Below are 16581 nucleotides of genomic sequence, written 5' to 3'. Positions count from 1 at the left end.
AAAGAGGAGAAGAAAAAAGAACAGAAAAGCTGAAGCCTTCCTACCACAGGGAGGGGAAAAGTCCATGGATTAACTACACATATTTACTAGAGTTTCCAAGTAGTATTGACTGTGTAGGGCTCAGATACTCTACCTCAGATAAGGGATGATAAGAAATCTTAAGCTAGGCATAGCTGGTGTGAATTTCATATGAATGGCATTACATTGAAATATCCTTCATGATTAGACACTGCAGCTATATAGATGCAGACTTTCATTAATTTGTGCTGGAGCCTTGGAAGAAAGAGTAGTGTGGGATTAATCCATGCTTCTCAGCAAACCAAAGCCCAAGGCACATTCAACCATAGCTGTGACCAAATACCTATAGAGCAGCTCATCTCATAACCTCGAAAACGTGTTTGGTTTTGCAAAGGTGGATGGAGATAAGTGGGGATGGTTTAGTTTTCACTTTTAAAAGAGTTACTGCAGTTCTCAAAAAAGTTATTCTGGTTTCATCGATGAGACAAGGCAGCAGCACATCTGACATGCAGCAGGGCAGGCTTCAGTCAGCCCTCACATCGATGTGGAGGGAGACAGGACTGGGCCACCTCTAATTTCTCTTCAGTCCTGTTCTCCATGACAAAACCCAGTCTTCCCACTGATTTGATGCTGTTGGGGATCATGATGTGTTTACTGGGAGTTTGGCTTGCACAAATTCGTTTATTGGAGGATGCTGGTAAACATCTGTTTTCATATGGTAACAGCTATGAGCTCTGGCTGGTTTCTAGCAAGTGGTTCAGCTTGGAGCCTCCCAGGTAATGTGGTCAAAGGGGGATGCTTCATCTGGACACCTGATTACAGCAAGCACTAGCTCTGTATCACTTGTCATGCTTGTCAGCAGGTTATTTTAGGGACTGTTCTGGCACTTCTGCTTCAGTGTATTTTTAAGGCTGTCTTTTATACGCTATTTTTTTACCACGTGTTCCTTCCTCCTTACCTCTTCTGCCTTCCTCCTCTGACATATCAAATGCTTTCTTTCCTTTGTGTTCACATTTAGCATCTGTATAAACAGAAAAGAAAATTTTGTAGATAAGAAATCTGTGCACATTGGATTATTTCCCACCCTTTGTATGTCATATTACAAACTGCATGGAGGAAATAATCCCTTACGGATTGACACAGCCCTTGTCAGAGCCCAATTTTGTTTGGAAACAGTTGGTTTAGAGTTTCATACATTGTTAATTTTAGGGCTAAGAACTTGGTAGAGATTTTGCAGGATGAGGGGTTAGTTTGCTGGAGATTCCTCAACTCCTTTGTTTAGCAGAAATCAGTTTCTACTTTCTTTTCTCTCCACACCAGTAAAATCTCTAGCAAAGTAATAATCCCACGTGATTTACTGGTACTTTGGACTGATGCCAGCTTTGTTTTAATCCCAGCTGCTGTTTTATCCTCCGGGTATTTCAGTTCATAGTGAAGTGCACAGCACAGTCCCAGAATCACGTGCAAGCGCAGATTTTAATATTTGTATTTGGTCCCTTTGTTTTGTCCCTCATGGCAGAGCTCTGCTGGTCCTCAAACTTGACCAATTTTATTACATTTAAACTATCTTTAAACAGATGCATCCCCTGGGCGAAACTTCTTCCCTGATTAATCTGGATGGGAAGCATCTGTTTTCCCTCTGGTAACGAGAGTTCCTAAAATCAAAGCACAAAGACAGGCACTGGTCATGACGCGTGGCATTGGCTGAAGCCCAGCAAGCATGCGGTACAGCAGCGGAACTTGAATTTGGGCAGGTTGACCGAAAAACATTAGCACAACCATCCTAAAAATGAAGAAAAAACCCCAACCCCAAAGCAGGGTAACACACCTACAAATACAGTGAGCTGAAGCTGCAGCAATGCTTTTATCTTTAGTGATGGGGAATGTATCAATACTGTGGTTAATGTCGCAATCCAAAACACATAAAATGCCTAAACCCAGCAGTATTATTAGCTGAGAGCTACTGCCACTGTATCCACAGCAGCCTTGTGCTCCCTTCTGTCCCCTTCCCTGCCCAGGGTCTGGCCCTGCTCTGTCTCGGCATCCACTCCCTCCCCTTCCAGTGCCAAAACATGCCCTGCTTCTTTGCACCACAGTGGGGATGGGGAGGCGATGCAGCCAGGTCCCCCACACCTCTTCCTGCCAACACTGTGCCTTGCAGGACTCTCTGGCACCCCTTCAAGGAAAGTCTGAAGAAGAGCAGAGGTGACTTGTGTCCTAGAGCCATGGGAACAGTGGGAAGGGGAGAGCTGGGGGTGTCCTGTCCTCCAAGCAGGGATGTAGAGGAAGAAAAGAAGACCCTGTGCTAGGTTTGCCACCATGGGATGATATTGCCCAAGAACATGTTTTCTTCTGAGGGAAATGGATCAGTAGAGTAAGAGGAATGCCAGCCCTTGGCTGTGGGTTTAATCTTGGAGGGAATCAGTTGGATTGCTCTGGAGATGCATCTGAGATAAAAATTATATATATTCAATGTGAACTGGGGTCCATCATGGGGCTATACAGATGTACCCTGAACCTACACAATCCAGTGAAGAGAGCACTGGACTGCATATGCTTCTCATTTGACTCCAACCTGTCCTTTCAAAATCATTTTCTTCTTCACCTCTGGAAATAAGCCAGTCTTTTCTCTTTTGTGACCCACAAAATTGGCTCTTTCCTCCTCAAACTCTCCTGCTGTCAGATGTGCACCCTCTCCCAGACCACACAGGCCAATTACCCATTAGCTGATATGCTGGTGTGGTGCAAGCTGGTCCCTGGGGACATGGTGAGGGAGGGAGAGAGGTGGTCCTGCTGCTGTGCCTCGGCAGCTGTGTTGCTTATGAGGCACATGAGGTAAGCAGGCCATTAGAAGACTAACATCGTGGTGCCCTAGTGCCATCCTAAGAACATGGACACCACGTGGCCTCACATGCGTGGGTGAGGGAGGGAGGGTCTGGACAGACCAGAGTTGTGTTTCTCTGCCACCAAGAAAAACTCAAATATTTATTGATAAAAAAAGTCTTGCAAACTACAGGCCTGATTATAAACCAAATCCCTTGCTGGGTCTCGTAGCTAGGAAACTGTGAGCTGGGGATTATCCAGGGCAGATGGCTTCAAGGGCTGATTGCTCCCAGGAGGAATGGGCATTAGGAGAAGATGTCCCAACATGAAATTTCACCTGTTTTTCATTTTCCTTAATTGTCAGGTGTGTTTTGCTGTTGTTACTTAGTCCATGTAGAAGATCTACACCAATGTCCCTGTGATTCCTCAGAGGCCTTCTTTCCTTACAAGCTATTATTTCCTGGTGTTTTTCTCCTGTCCTAGTTCTTGGTCTCCTCTCACATCCATTTCCCTGCAGTGTTGAAGCAGTCAGTGAAGAGACAAGGTTAGCACAGACCTTGATGATGCGCAAACCTGGGAACCAACCAGTAACGCCTGCTTCAGCAGGAGAGTGAGTTGCAAGGAAATTTTCAACACAAAACTGTCATTTCAATAACACAGAACAACTCCAGAGCGACTCCCAAGCAATGACTTCAAAGCTCTTTTAGTGAGGCAGCATCATGCCCACTTGAGAAGAGAGAAAGCCTGGGGGCAAGGAGGTGAGCTGTTTGCACAGCTCGGTACACATTTGGTACACAGCTCGGCATTGGAATCCAACCCATCTCCTCAAAACATGAGATTGTAAAATTCTGGGTTATGCCTGCTGGCTCAAGCACAGTGTGCTGGAGACAATTTTGGGGAAAAAAAACCCCATGTTTTGTCCTTGCTGGAAGAGTTTTAAAACAGCAGCAACTTCCATAAAATGATAACAGGAAGCAAAAATAATTTTAGTCAACTTATAATTGAACATGTCCTCTCTCTCTCTCTCTTTGTTTGGATTGCTGTTTACAGAGTACCCCTGTGGGTTACATATTGGCAGGGGAAGCTTTCAGCTTGTCCAACAGGCATAATTGTACTGGGCATCTTTGTGCATCTTTCCCTAAGATCCAACATGCTGGGTGCTCTTGTGTTTTGCTGCTTGTCCTCAGCTTTCTGCCCTTCTACAGCCATGCCTACCTGAATGGAAACATCCAAAAATTTAAAAATATCCAAAAATTTTGCATTAAAAAAAATAAACCAGCAGCACCAGGCTCTGAGGAACATGGGGAGAGTTACCACTGTGCAAACACATCCACAGACACAAACACTGTAAGCATCCGATTAAATGCCTGCCCCAAGTGGGTCAGAGCCAGATGTTGCTACGGTGGTGATGGTGGATGTCAGCTCCTCTAGCCCATCTGGATCACATGCCACCGGTTTTTGCAGATTCTAAGTAAATCAAGATTATCTGAAAGGAAAAAGTAATAAACTGTACATAAAGAAGGCCATAGGACAATGACCATTTTTTCTGGTACTTAAGATGAGGTTTGATGTGAAAATCTGAGTGGGAGTCAGACACATGAACCAGAGCAGATCTGCTGGAGACTGCCGGTGCCCCCTTGAGCAGGTCATTGAGGGCTGGATCCAGGACGGCTGCATCGGTGTCCCCGCCCACAGCATCCCCACATGCAGGACTGTCTGCCTTGGAGGTCTTCCTGTCTGAGCTGATGGTTCCTTCTGGTTTAGCTGCTGCTTAAGTCCTCAGGCTGAGGAAACCATGTGGACTGGCACCCGAGGGCTGGACTCCACCCCATCCTCAGGGGCACAGAGGCACTGCATGTGGGTTTTGGCCACACCAGTGAACTATCACACCGCTTCAGATGAGATCCTGAGACGAACCGATCACCTGTAACTCAATCTACTGATACCCATCATCTCTCAGAAACAGGCGCCACGGCTGAGAAGCCGGACATTAAACAGACACCCATTACATGACTCATACACAGAATTACATTAATTTAATCAGATGCTAAGAAAAAAAGCCAGAAATTATGCAAGGTTATTGTCCGTGCCTTTCAGAGCGGCGCACTGAGCCCGTGCTCCCTGGCACCTAGGGCTGCACACAGCTCTCAGATCGGGGGACAGATGGATTATGTGGATGAGGACAAATGATATGCTGTGTAGCTGCAGGAAGACACAGATAGAATTTACCCTGGAGCTGCTAGAATTAATGGACCAATGACAACCATCATGGAAAACGCACCAAGCAAGGTTTCGAGCTGAGAGAATCCAAAATATATGGGGAAAACAGCATAGGGCTGCAGGCGTGTAATCCGTTTGCTGGAAAACAGCTCCAGAGTTTGATATTGTTGTGATTCCTTAAAATCAGTTTCCCTTTTATGGCACTAAAATATTATTCGGATACTGAGTACATGATGACTTGTGGAAAGCCCTGCTCAAGTATATGCTTACGTATGTATATACCTTTATGTGAGAATGAATTAGTAGAGTGTGAATATCTTCCGAAATGCTCTTCAAGGCTGCTGCCCTGGATCAGGCATTAGGACAGAAGAGGTAGCAGTGCTTATACAAAAGGGATGTGGATCTCCATCACATCCTGGGAGGAATTAGTGTTTACATGTAATCTTTGACAGATGGGGATATTAATGCTTTCATTTTATGGATAAAGAAGATAGATATTAGATGATTGCTGTGTATTACACAGTAGTAAAAGCTCTGTGATGAGGATAAAATTCTGTTCTTTTAGGAAGGAAATCTCTTTTCTCTAGTTCAAGTGGAGAGCCTTGTGAAAGGGATGATTTGCAGAGGGGAGGCAGTAACAACACTGGCAGCACTCATTTCTGAGGAAGGACCCAGGAGTGAATTACAGGAGGATCATTAGAGAGAGCAGGCCGTAGAATACTGGTATTTTAGTGAGATTCATTATTTTTTTAAAAAAAATAACTCTGTGTTTAGAGACAAGGGTTGGGAAGAGCAATAAAACTTCATCAGTGTCCCAAAACTACTTGAGATGTTTTTTTTGATGCAACAAAATCCTGAAACACATCCACACAAACACATGCTGTTAAATTAACCACTGTCATGACCTGTGCCTTGATCATCCTTCTTTCTCCATCCCCATCATTCCCAACTTCCTGTCTGAATACAGCTTGCCTCATGTTTAAATTACAAACTCTGCAGAAAATAGAGTATGTATGTGAGGGGAGTTTATACCCAGGATGTTTATTACTGTACTCAATGTCAATTTATTTGCCCATTCTGACCTCCTTTCCCAGAGTTATCAATCCTGCCGGAATGATTGACACCAAGTGGGTCTGGAGCCCTACTGTAACGTGTGAGAAATACGGCAAATTTTCAGCCTCTGTAGCAAAAGGGAAGCCCTTTCCCAGGGCTTTTTAAAGAGCTTCGATTCCCCTCGAAATAAGAGGCAGGAACGTGCAGAAGAGGAAACAAATACTAGGGAAGGTCACTACTGCAGGCACTAAAGGCGCACAGGGGTATTGGAAACAGGAAATTTAAGAAAACACTGAGAGGGAAAGAGAAGGAGAAAAAGTGCTTCTGGAGGTTAGTGTTTATGTACAGCAAGTGGTACTGCCATGGCCAACACACCAGCAATCCTGGGAAGTTTATAGGATTTGATGCTGCTGCTCCAGAGTAATAAAGTATTCCTGAAAGCAACGCTGGTAGCTGACCTGTTTGGTGGTGCTTTTCCTGCCCCTGTGGCAGTCCCGGTTGAGATAAATGAAGGGAAACCAGTCTCTGAGCTGAGCTTTGTCAACCTGGTTTTATTTGTGTGCTTTGAAAGGACTCCAAATCAGGTCAGGATTAGTAGCAGTTGCTGGGATTTCAAAAAATGCTCTGTTAGCAGCGACCTACCAAGGAAAACAAAAAAATTGGCTCATGCTCTTGCTTGTGCTTTTATTTCTATATAAAAACAAGGCATAAGAGGATTGAGACTGCTTCTTATAGCTCTAAAATAAAAATATCTATAAAATGTCAACTTTAGCTTTCCCTATGTTTGCTGAAGAATTTGCAGCATGTCTCAGATAGTGGCTGCCCAACTCTTAGCTAAGCTGGCAGAATTATCCAATCATTTAACAAAAGTATATTTTTTCCTACATGTTTTTAGGCATTTCAATGAAACAGAATAAAAATCCCCAAAGGACATTAATAGTCTTAATGAAAAATTGTTACTTCTCTCAGCAAAGCAGTTTTGGTATATATCTGTATTACTCTAGTTATCCAGCAAGTCTATTAGGACAAGCCCTGGAGTTATTATAAAAAGAGAGCAAGAGAATATTATTTGATAAAGAGGGGAAAACCTTTCAGGCCTGCTCCGTGCTGCATAAACAAGGGAAGAAAGCAAACGTAATTCTCTTTTCCCCTTGACAGGACACCCTTAGATGGAGCTCGAGACATTTACTAGAGATGAGATATGGGGGAAAAAATGGGTCAGAGCCTGAGAAGAGAAAGAAAGAAAAAAGAGAGTAATTTCTATTATGGTCTGTCTTTAGATCTCTGTTGTCTTTACTCTTATATACAACTGACACAGACGGTCTTGCGGCCTGTTTGCAGCTATTGGTGAAACAAGACCTGGACCCATAACTAATGCACTGAGGTTGCTCCGAGGGAAATTCAACAGGATGTTGATCATGCTGACAAATGGCAAATAAGGCTGAATATTAAATGAAACGTCCATTTAAAAACTCCCAAAGCAAACAATAAATGCTCTATACATCTAGGCTGAATGTGATGAGAGCATGACAGCTGAAAGGACCACTACACAAAAGGCACGCTGTAAAATGCTGTGTAGCAATTGACTAACAAAAGCTCCCATGCCGAAGGCACAAAAGAAGAGAATTCGGAGGAAATCGTAGATTTCAGTGTAAAATCTCTGTTCATGCATTTTAACTCTGAGAATTATATCCCAAAACATGAAGTTAACACACTCACCCTGATGGAGTTACTTCCACGGCTTCCCCCCGTCTCCTGGCACAGGAGACAGAGGGCCAAATTCTGCCTGTGGGTACGGGACTTGGTTACATCACTGAAATACTGCCATGGTCTATGGTGCTCCTTTATAATGGAAATCAACAGATAATGGCCAGGCTACCCTTATTTCTCCACTGTTTTTTTTTTGTTTTCAGACAAATTTACAGCCCCTGAGCTCCGCACAGGGCACACTGCCCAGAGCAGGCTCCTGCAGCTCTTCACTGCTCCAAAGCCAAATGACCCAGGAGCTGACGGGCAAAAGAAAAATCCCAGACAAGTGCAGCACTTCTCAGAAACCTGCAGAGATAATTAAAAAAAAAAAAAAGAAGAAGGTGGTCTGGGAAATAATTGGACAAGAATGAGCTAAGTTGAGAGAAGAATTTGGCCCAGCATGGACATTAAGTAAAATCTGTGCTCCTGCAAGCCAAGGAGGGGTGGTGCCTGGGGTACCAGCTGTATTCTGTTGCGTTTGCATTACAATTAATTGCTAAGCATAACCCACTGATTCAAGCAGACTCTTCTTGGACAGACATAACACTTGGGCAGACCTACTAGCAGAGGAGAGGTAAATAGTTTACCCCACCCAACGGCCTCCCCTTCCCATCCTCCCACCTCCTGCTCCTGCATTGCATCCTTGGCAATGCAGACAGCTGCCTGCGGCATGGCAGGGCAAGGTGGGGAGAAGCCACAGCCCTGAGCAACCGAGCAGAGTGATCATCTCACTGGGGTCCATCACTTGGCCACCATTGCAACCCCCCCCCAGCGAAGCCTCTCCCACCCATAAGGTGCTCTTGGTAGGGGGGCTGGCATGGGGTAGGAGCTGCCCCCAGGAAGGGCTTTAACCCCCTCTGTGCACCTGGGCTACCTATTCGTCTGCGTGGCTTGCAAAATGCAAGCAGCCAGGCAGGATCGTGGCAAATCATCCCATCCGCTTCAGGCCGGACATTGCAAGGTACAACTGGAGAGTATCATGAGTGATTCCAGACTGTTCCTCAACAGCAGCTGGAAGGTAATGGCAACTGTATTAAATTAAATTAAAAAAAAAAAAAAAAGAAGATTCAGCTTGGAAGACTCAGCCTCTTTCCAGGCTCATGTTCAATACCTGGAGAAAGCAGTAATTCCTGATCCTAAACACAAAACACACTGTGTTGGACTGCTACCTGCATGCAAACTGCAGGAGTGGGAGTTTAGCCACCAAGCAAGCAGAAGAGCTCCAAACTGAGAAGGGTTTAACTTGATGAGCATTTTTTTCCACATTCAGAAATTCTTTTTCCCCATTGCAAAATCTATTATTAATTTCCCATCACGCTTCTTTCTGCAGCCTCTGCTCGACAAGCCTTTGAACTCCTTCTCCCCCCACCCTCCAGCCCCTTGGAGCTGCAGAGGGACCGGAGAGCGTCTGGGTGCAGGATTGGTGCAGGGCTCTGGCAGCAGCAGGAGAAGGCAGCGGCATCGCCAGGCCCCCGGGAGGAGCGTGCATCAGGGAGCCGACCAGGTTAGCGAGGCGAGGAGACAGCAGCTTGCATGCAGAAGTCGGTCTGCTGGTGTCTGCCACCCCTCCTGCTGTGCCAGCTGCTGAGGGTCAGCTCCTGGGGTTCCGCTCCGGGGCTCACCGGCTGCAGGGGAGGAAGGGAAAGCCAACAAAATCATTCCCCCGGCACCTCCTCTTGGGCGATGGGTGCAGCCTGCACTCTGCAGGGACACTTAATAAATAAGCCTTTCAGTGCTTGAAAGTGTTGGGCACATCAGCCACAAGTCAAAACAGTTTTATATGAAAGGATGTTTTTCCGCTTTTGACAAGCGGGAGATGTGGTGACTTGTGTGCTCTTCTTCTGTGGCTCAGAGACAGGAGCTCAGCTCCCGAGCTGCCAGTGGGTGCTGGCAGCGTGGCAGGGCAGCGTGGCAGGGCAGTGTGGCAAGGCAGCGTGGCACGGCAGCGTGGCACGGCAGCATGGCACGGCAGCGTGGCATGGCAGTGTGGCAAGGCAGCGTGGCAATGCAGCGTGGCAGGGCAGCAGTGCGTTTAACCTGCATGGCAGCAGTGAGCTCTGCCAGCTCCACCAGCAGGATGGAGGCAGCCAAAGGGTCGTGTCAGAGCTGCAGCTCCCCCCTTAATTCCCACAGGCCCTGGCAAAGCCCCAGAGTGGTGGTTTCAGGGGAAACAGCGGACACACCGCAGACCGCAGTAGAAATCCCTACTGCAATCCTCTGGGCTACACAAGTTTTCAAGAATAATCTGAAATTCTCTCACAAATGCACTTGAAATGCATCCTGTCTTAAAAAGAGATGGGAGCACCAGTAGACACATGGATGTAGGACAAACTAGAGTTGTATCGGTGCAGGTCTAAGGGTTACCACTCCAAGGGGTGACACAAGGCGCAGTGATGCCAGGAGTTAGCGTCATCTCCCTCAGGTTGTCTGTGCTGGGAGCTCCTGTGCAGCTCCTGTGCCCAGCAGAGATTCTCCATGGGCCACCTCCAGGCAGATTTCTAATGTTGGTAAAATGGCTTTAGCATATAACAGGGTCCTAATACCTGTTTTTTGTAGCCTTTACATCTAATGCAGACACTCTTCAATGACTTGCAAGCTGGGTGAATGAAAGCTTTATGAAAAAAAGGAAAAACCAGTTAGTTTAGTGAAAATAAGAAATGAAAGTCATGGCTGACAAAGCAAGCAAGCACTGGATGCCACAATTCCCTGGGTCCCTCCTGGGGCAGGAAGTGTGCAGTTTAATGGGAACATGCATTTTTGCATGGTAATATCAACCTTTTTGACCCAGGGCTTTTTGCCAGAGTCTCCTACGTGTTTTGTGGGGGGGTTTCTGGGGTGTTCAAGAGAACTGAGATCTGCTAAAGAAATAACTGTAATGTCTCAGGTGATGTTTGTGATCTCTGACTGGGGTTTGAATTACAGGTGATCAATCAGTAGATGAGAGAGAACAAATTAGACTGAGGCCTACTACCTTGGATGGTTGCTGGCAGCTGCCTTCCAACATGTGGCCCACGTGCTGGGAACTGCTTGGACAGACAGTGCTACCTATGAAACCACAAGTAAAACCCTTAACCCAAGCTCCTTTGCATCAGCGATAGTGCTGAAGGGAAAACAGGTTTATACAGACACATTATACAAGAATAATGTACGTGACAGAGGGGTGTTGAACACCATCCCTCACCTGGCTGAGTAATGCCTTCTCCTATGGTCTTAGGGATGGATGCCAAAGGTTGGTGACAATTTGTCCAAGAAGAGGGGTCTTTGGAGAGGTATGGCAATCTTTTACAGTTGGCACCAACGCTAAGGAAAAGAACTATCAGACAAGACTTCCCAAATCAGTGCACTGATTCCTCTTTAGTCCTCCCACAGAGCAACTACAGAGGGAATGGCTCACATCTCTCAAACAACTGCATCTAATTCAATCATAAACCTAATTTTAGCAGCAGAAGAATTTGTCCAGGTTTCCCCTCATTTGTGGGGCTTAGATGTGACTGCCATTAATGTATTATGTCCATGCACATATTTACCCAAACCACCTGTGAGGGATGAGAGTGAAGTGAGACATCGGAGGCGACGCTGGTCAGCATGGGATGCCTGGCTGCTTCCTCATGGATGAGTTGGCCCGTGACAGTGGCACGAGCTGACAGGAGTGCACAGCACTGGAGATTAATTGCTTGTAATGAGCAGCACTGCAGCCCTCAGAAAAGGATGAACTCAACTGCCTCGGAAATTACAGCACTTTAACCCTCTGTGGTGTGAGTGCCCTCGCTGGAAGCTTTTTGGGCACCACATCCCTGTGGAATGAGAGGAGGAGAGAAGATTTCTGCAGAGGTCTGTTGCTGCAGCAAAGTGAGAGGTGGGATCCCAGCCCGGCTCGCTTGGGAGGAATGGTCACAGCACTGTGCAAAACACTGGTCCTCTCACAAGTTCCCAAACCCAGCAGGAATTTGTATAAATCTCACCTTTCAGGACAGCCTTATTTTCTAATCCCGATGCAACCTCTCTGTTCCCTGAGCACTTATCCTGCATTACTGCAGCAGCTCTGCCAGCCAGGACTGCTTGCACATCAGCGTAAACCAATGCTGGATTTACACCTCCAAGAAGGAGCCTGGGCTTGGGTATCTGCCATCTGGAAGAGCTGTATGAAGTGCCTCTCTCTCCCGCCCTCCCCTTTTTTTTCTTTTCCCTTTCTGTAGCTCTTTTTTTTGTGTCAGTACATCTTTCATAAAAAAGAAAAAAACCAAACCCAGGAACAGAGCGTTCCTGAGTCGTAGTAGCTATCTGGACTAGCCATGAAAATAGCAGCAAGTGCTGGGTAGCTCGGGGTTTAGATTGGGTCAATGGCTCAAGGTCAGCCACCATTTCTCTTTTAGGCAATTTTTGCAGGGTTCATCAAGTTTGCCATCAGGTCCGTCAGGGTTCATCAGGTCAGTGCAAAGAAGCACACAAACTATTCCTGTGCCACCATCCCATTGGAAAATCGCCTTTAAGCTTCCAGCAAAAGCAGGGAGAGGAGACAGCACGGCTTCATACACACAGGAGGAAACCTGCAGGCTAGCAAGTATCAGATCGATCTGTGGTACCCCAACCCCTGGCACATGTGTTCAGGCTGGGCTTGAGTCCTGGTTTCGGCTGGGATAAAGTTAATTTTCTTCCTAGTAGCTGGTATAGCGCTGTGTTTTGGATTTAGGATGAGAATAATGTTGCTAACCACTGATGTTTTATTTGTTGCTAAGCAGCGCTTATGCTAAGTCAAGAACTTTTCAGCTTCTCATGCCCTGCCGGCGAGAAGGCTGGGGGTGCACAAGAAGCTGGGAGGGGACACAGCCAGGACAGCCGACCTAAACTGGCCAAAGGGTTATTCCATATCATATGATGTCATGCTCAGTATATAACTGGGGGGAATTGGTCTGGGGGTGGTGATTGCTGCTCAGGAGCGGGCTGGGCATCGGTCGGTAGGTGGTGAGCAATTGCATTGTTCATCACTTGTTTTGTATATTCTTTTATCATTATTATTATTATTTTTTCTCTTCCTTTGCTGTCCTATTAAACTGTCTTTACCTCAACCCACCTTTTTTACCTTTTTTTTCTGATTCTTTTCCCCATCCCACTGGGGGCAGGGGGGAGGAGTTAGCAAGCGGCTGTGTGGTGCTGGCTAGGGTTCCACCATGACAGCTCAGCTGCCCGAGGGCTGGTGCCCCACCACCGTTCCAAGCAGAGCCAGGGGGAGAGCCCTGCTGGGATGGAGGTCCTGGTCTGGGACGACCAGTTCTCTCAGTGGCTGTCCACACTAGAACAAAATGGAGGGAGAGAAGCAAACAACCTGTAAATTTTCAAAAAATGAACATTTGTGGTTTCAGGGGGCAGAGGAAGACCCAAGTGACTTGATTATTTGAGTTAAACCTAGTGAAGCTGGAAAAAGAAACTGGGGATGAAAAAAGCCAGCTATTGAATTGTGACAGTTTGGTGGAAAATCACTTTTCCAGGCTGTTTTCATGTCAGAACCGACCTACTTTTTTAAATGCTAAAGAGGTGGGGGTGTTACTGAGCTGCAGAAGAACTGAGCTATCCCAGGCTGAGCAGAACCATAATTTCGGGTAATTTTTCTTGTTTAAGTCAACCCAGACTGAACTTGTTGGGAAACTGTAGTTGGTGGATCTTGTTTTGTTTTTAGGGATACAGGCAGAGGATCTTTTCTGGAGAGCCGAGCAGGAATGGGTGACGATAGGGAGCCCTGCGCTGCGTGAGCCACCCGACAGCTGGTTCTGGGCAGATGTTGGTCACCTGGAGACTGGTGACAACAGAGCCCACTAATTAGGGCACCGAATCACTAACCATAGAAAAGAGATCAATTCATTTTGTCATGTGAAAAAAACGTGAAGGTTTGTGCTGTGCTGGTTATTTGGACACATTTACCTTTCTCTCTGATCAAAGACACAAGGCTAAGACATGCTTTTCTAGAAACCCTTAAGCTACAACCGTTCCAAACAACTTTGACCAATTCAACAGTTGTTCCATAAATCTTTCCTAAGGATTTCAATCTTCGGTAAGGGACTTGGAATTGTTGTTAATGTTTTTTTCTGAAAACAGGAGAAAATGTTTTATTCCACCTGGTTGGTTTTGTACTCTGAGACCACAGTCCGTGGAATGACAGGAACTGTAGTTTTAGCTATTCCTTAAGTGTTTCTACTGAACATACTCTAAATCATATAAGCTAAAAAATATTTCATTTGGAACATTTATTGTTAAAATAATTTAAATTGCATTTAAATCATGAAACATGTAAAAATACATATTTTATTTATTTTATGTAATTTTTTGCAAATATAGTAATCATGTTCATACGTAGATGAGAACAATATTTTAATCAATTTCAGTGCTTTCATGTTGAAGTAATTCGACTCCAAGCTGTAACATAAATTTTTATAAAATAATATAATTTTCAATTATTCTTTACTCAAATAAAATTCTTTATAAAACTAATCTTTTAAAATAGTTAAAGTCCTTCTGCTAGTGATAAAAGCCACATATCTGTGACTAGATCAGTTTACAGGATGGTGTCTTTTTGTGTAAGAAACAGCAGCTCTAGAGCATCCTAAGCTCATCCTTATTTTAGAAGGTTGTAGTAAAAACAAACCAGACTATTGCATACCGTAATTTTCCTTAAATAACGTATCTTATAATACAGCCTCCAAGAAAAATACAGTAAAACCTTACATGCAAGAGGAGCTGTGTAACTGAGATTTGCTGGGTTTGGTTTGGGTTTTTTTTCTCCAATTATTACTGATAAAGAATGTGCTTTTAAGAAACTACAGGTTAATGTGTGGACATGGAAAAATGTCCTCCTACAGTAAAGTAAACGAGAAGTCTCTCATTAGCAAACTGCTTGAGTGCTACTATAAGGCATTAGTGCAGCTGGCACAGTTCCTGAGAATAGAATTATTCATTGCCATGGTTACCCATGCTAGAAATATTACCCTCTGCAATCATTGTAAACAAAGATCTTTTCACAACGGTGTAAAAATTAGAACGCTTTAAGCAATTAAAGGAAATTATAAACTGTACAGAAGTTGAAGTTGTGCCTTGTAAGCACTGTAGCTTTTCTAACACGGAAGGGGTTTGAAAACGCTCGGCAAAGATCTGATCCTCTCCCAGCCTAAACAGCTCTCATCCACCGTCGAGAGCAGGGTCAGAGCCTAATGAGAGCCAGAGCACCTCAGCAGCGTGCAAGCCCTTCCGCGGGTGGTAGGTCCTCAGTACGCTGTTAAAACCGCACAGGAGGGTCTGATAATAGCTGCAGCAGAGGAAGATAAGAGGTAGAGAGTTATTACATGTGTTGGTGATGGAACTCTCCCCATGAAGAGTATCGTGGAGCTAATTTGCATCAGCTCTTCCAGACCTTCAAGTTGTAGGGAAGGATGGTCCCTGGAGCCAGCGCAGGCTTGGACAGACACAGCAGCCACAAACTGGGCTCTTCTCCAGCACTCACACTTGAACAGCTGGAGTGGAAGATCCCCCCCACCAAGTGACATTTGCGCTGTGCAAGCACCCCGTGAGGAGGTGGGCTGGTTCACACACAGGCAGGCAGCAGGTGAGTGGGAGAAGCAGGACTAAACCACAGGTGTCCTTTGGTCCTGCAAGTGCCTTTTACACTTGAATGTATTTCCTCAGGGCAGACTCAGTTTCCCCAAATGTCCGTGCCTCCTCTCTGGTCTATCGGTGCTGTAAAGCCATGGGAGCAGTGGCTCCAGCACAGACCAGCCAGGAGACACTCTCATCCAGCTGGGGGTCCTCAGCAAAGTACAAAGACTTCTTAAATAAATCGTTTGCTCTTCACAGTCGAGAGCTTGCTGTGCTAGTGCTTCACCTTTCATAAAGGAAATTATCTCTTCGTGGGAGTATCTAACAGGAAAAAGAAGGGTGAGCTGAGGCTTGGGGAAAAGCAGCAGCGTTCACGTGCACTGCCAGCAGCAGTAGCTTTGCCGTACCTGTTGCGAGGAGGTGCATGGGGCTCGTTCAGGCCATTATGCACCAGTTTGTGGCAGAACAAGCTGGTGCTGCTGCTTAGGAATAAATCCTTCCACCCCTTCCACCCTCCTTCTGTCACCTCCCAGCCCTGAGCCACCATGCACAGTGTTAGGGCTTGTGTGTCCCTTCTCTCCCTCTTGGGACAGCACATGATCCCAAAAGTTCTCCGAGTTCACTGGGCTCCAGGCAGACACCTTTGCATGCCTGCTGTGGGGCAAAGCATGGTGTGGGGCTGAGCAGAGACAGTCCCCAACCATGGCATGTTTCTCCAACATGGTTCTGGAAGTGCTGTGACCTTTGACACTTCTTCTAGAAAACATCTCTCTTGTTCAGGCTGGAGAAGAGAAGGCTCAGGGGGATCTCATCAATGTATATAAATACCTGGAGGGAGGGTGCAAAGAGGATGGAGGCAGAGTCTTCCCAGTAGTGCCCAGTGAGAGGTCCAGAGGCAACGGGCACAAACTGAAACACAGGAGGTTCCCTCTGAATATCAGGAAACATTCTTCTGCTGTGAGGGTGAGCGAGTACTGGCACAGGTTGACCAGAGAGGTTGTGGAGTCTCCATCCTTGGAGATACTCAAAACTCATCTGGACATGGTCCTGGGCAATCGGCTATAGGTGGCCCTGCTTGAGCAGGGGGAGTTGGAGCAGGTGACTTCCACAGGCCCCTTCCAACCTCAACCTCTTTGC

The 16581-nt window shown here is 46.0% G+C and overlaps 1 protein-coding gene across 1 annotated transcript in view; it reads right to left on the bottom strand.

Annotated features, from left to right (window-relative positions):
- Nucleotides 1–1604: 1604 nt before the first annotated feature.
- AMER2 (APC membrane recruitment protein 2) overlaps nucleotides 1605–16581 on the bottom strand; it is a 33874-nt gene continuing 18897 nt past the window's right edge. Inside the window, exon 2 of the transcript XR_012833385.1 lies at nucleotides 1605–1673. The gene's annotated coding sequence lies outside the window, so the exon portion shown is untranslated. The remainder of the gene's footprint in view (nucleotides 1674–16581) is intronic.

Source organism: Balearica regulorum, chromosome 1, assembly GCF_011004875.1.
Source record: "Balearica regulorum gibbericeps isolate bBalReg1 chromosome 1, bBalReg1.pri, whole genome shotgun sequence".
NCBI lineage: Eukaryota > Metazoa > Chordata > Aves > Gruiformes > Gruidae > Balearica > Balearica regulorum.
This window is presented reverse-complemented; position numbering and strand designations above follow the sequence as displayed.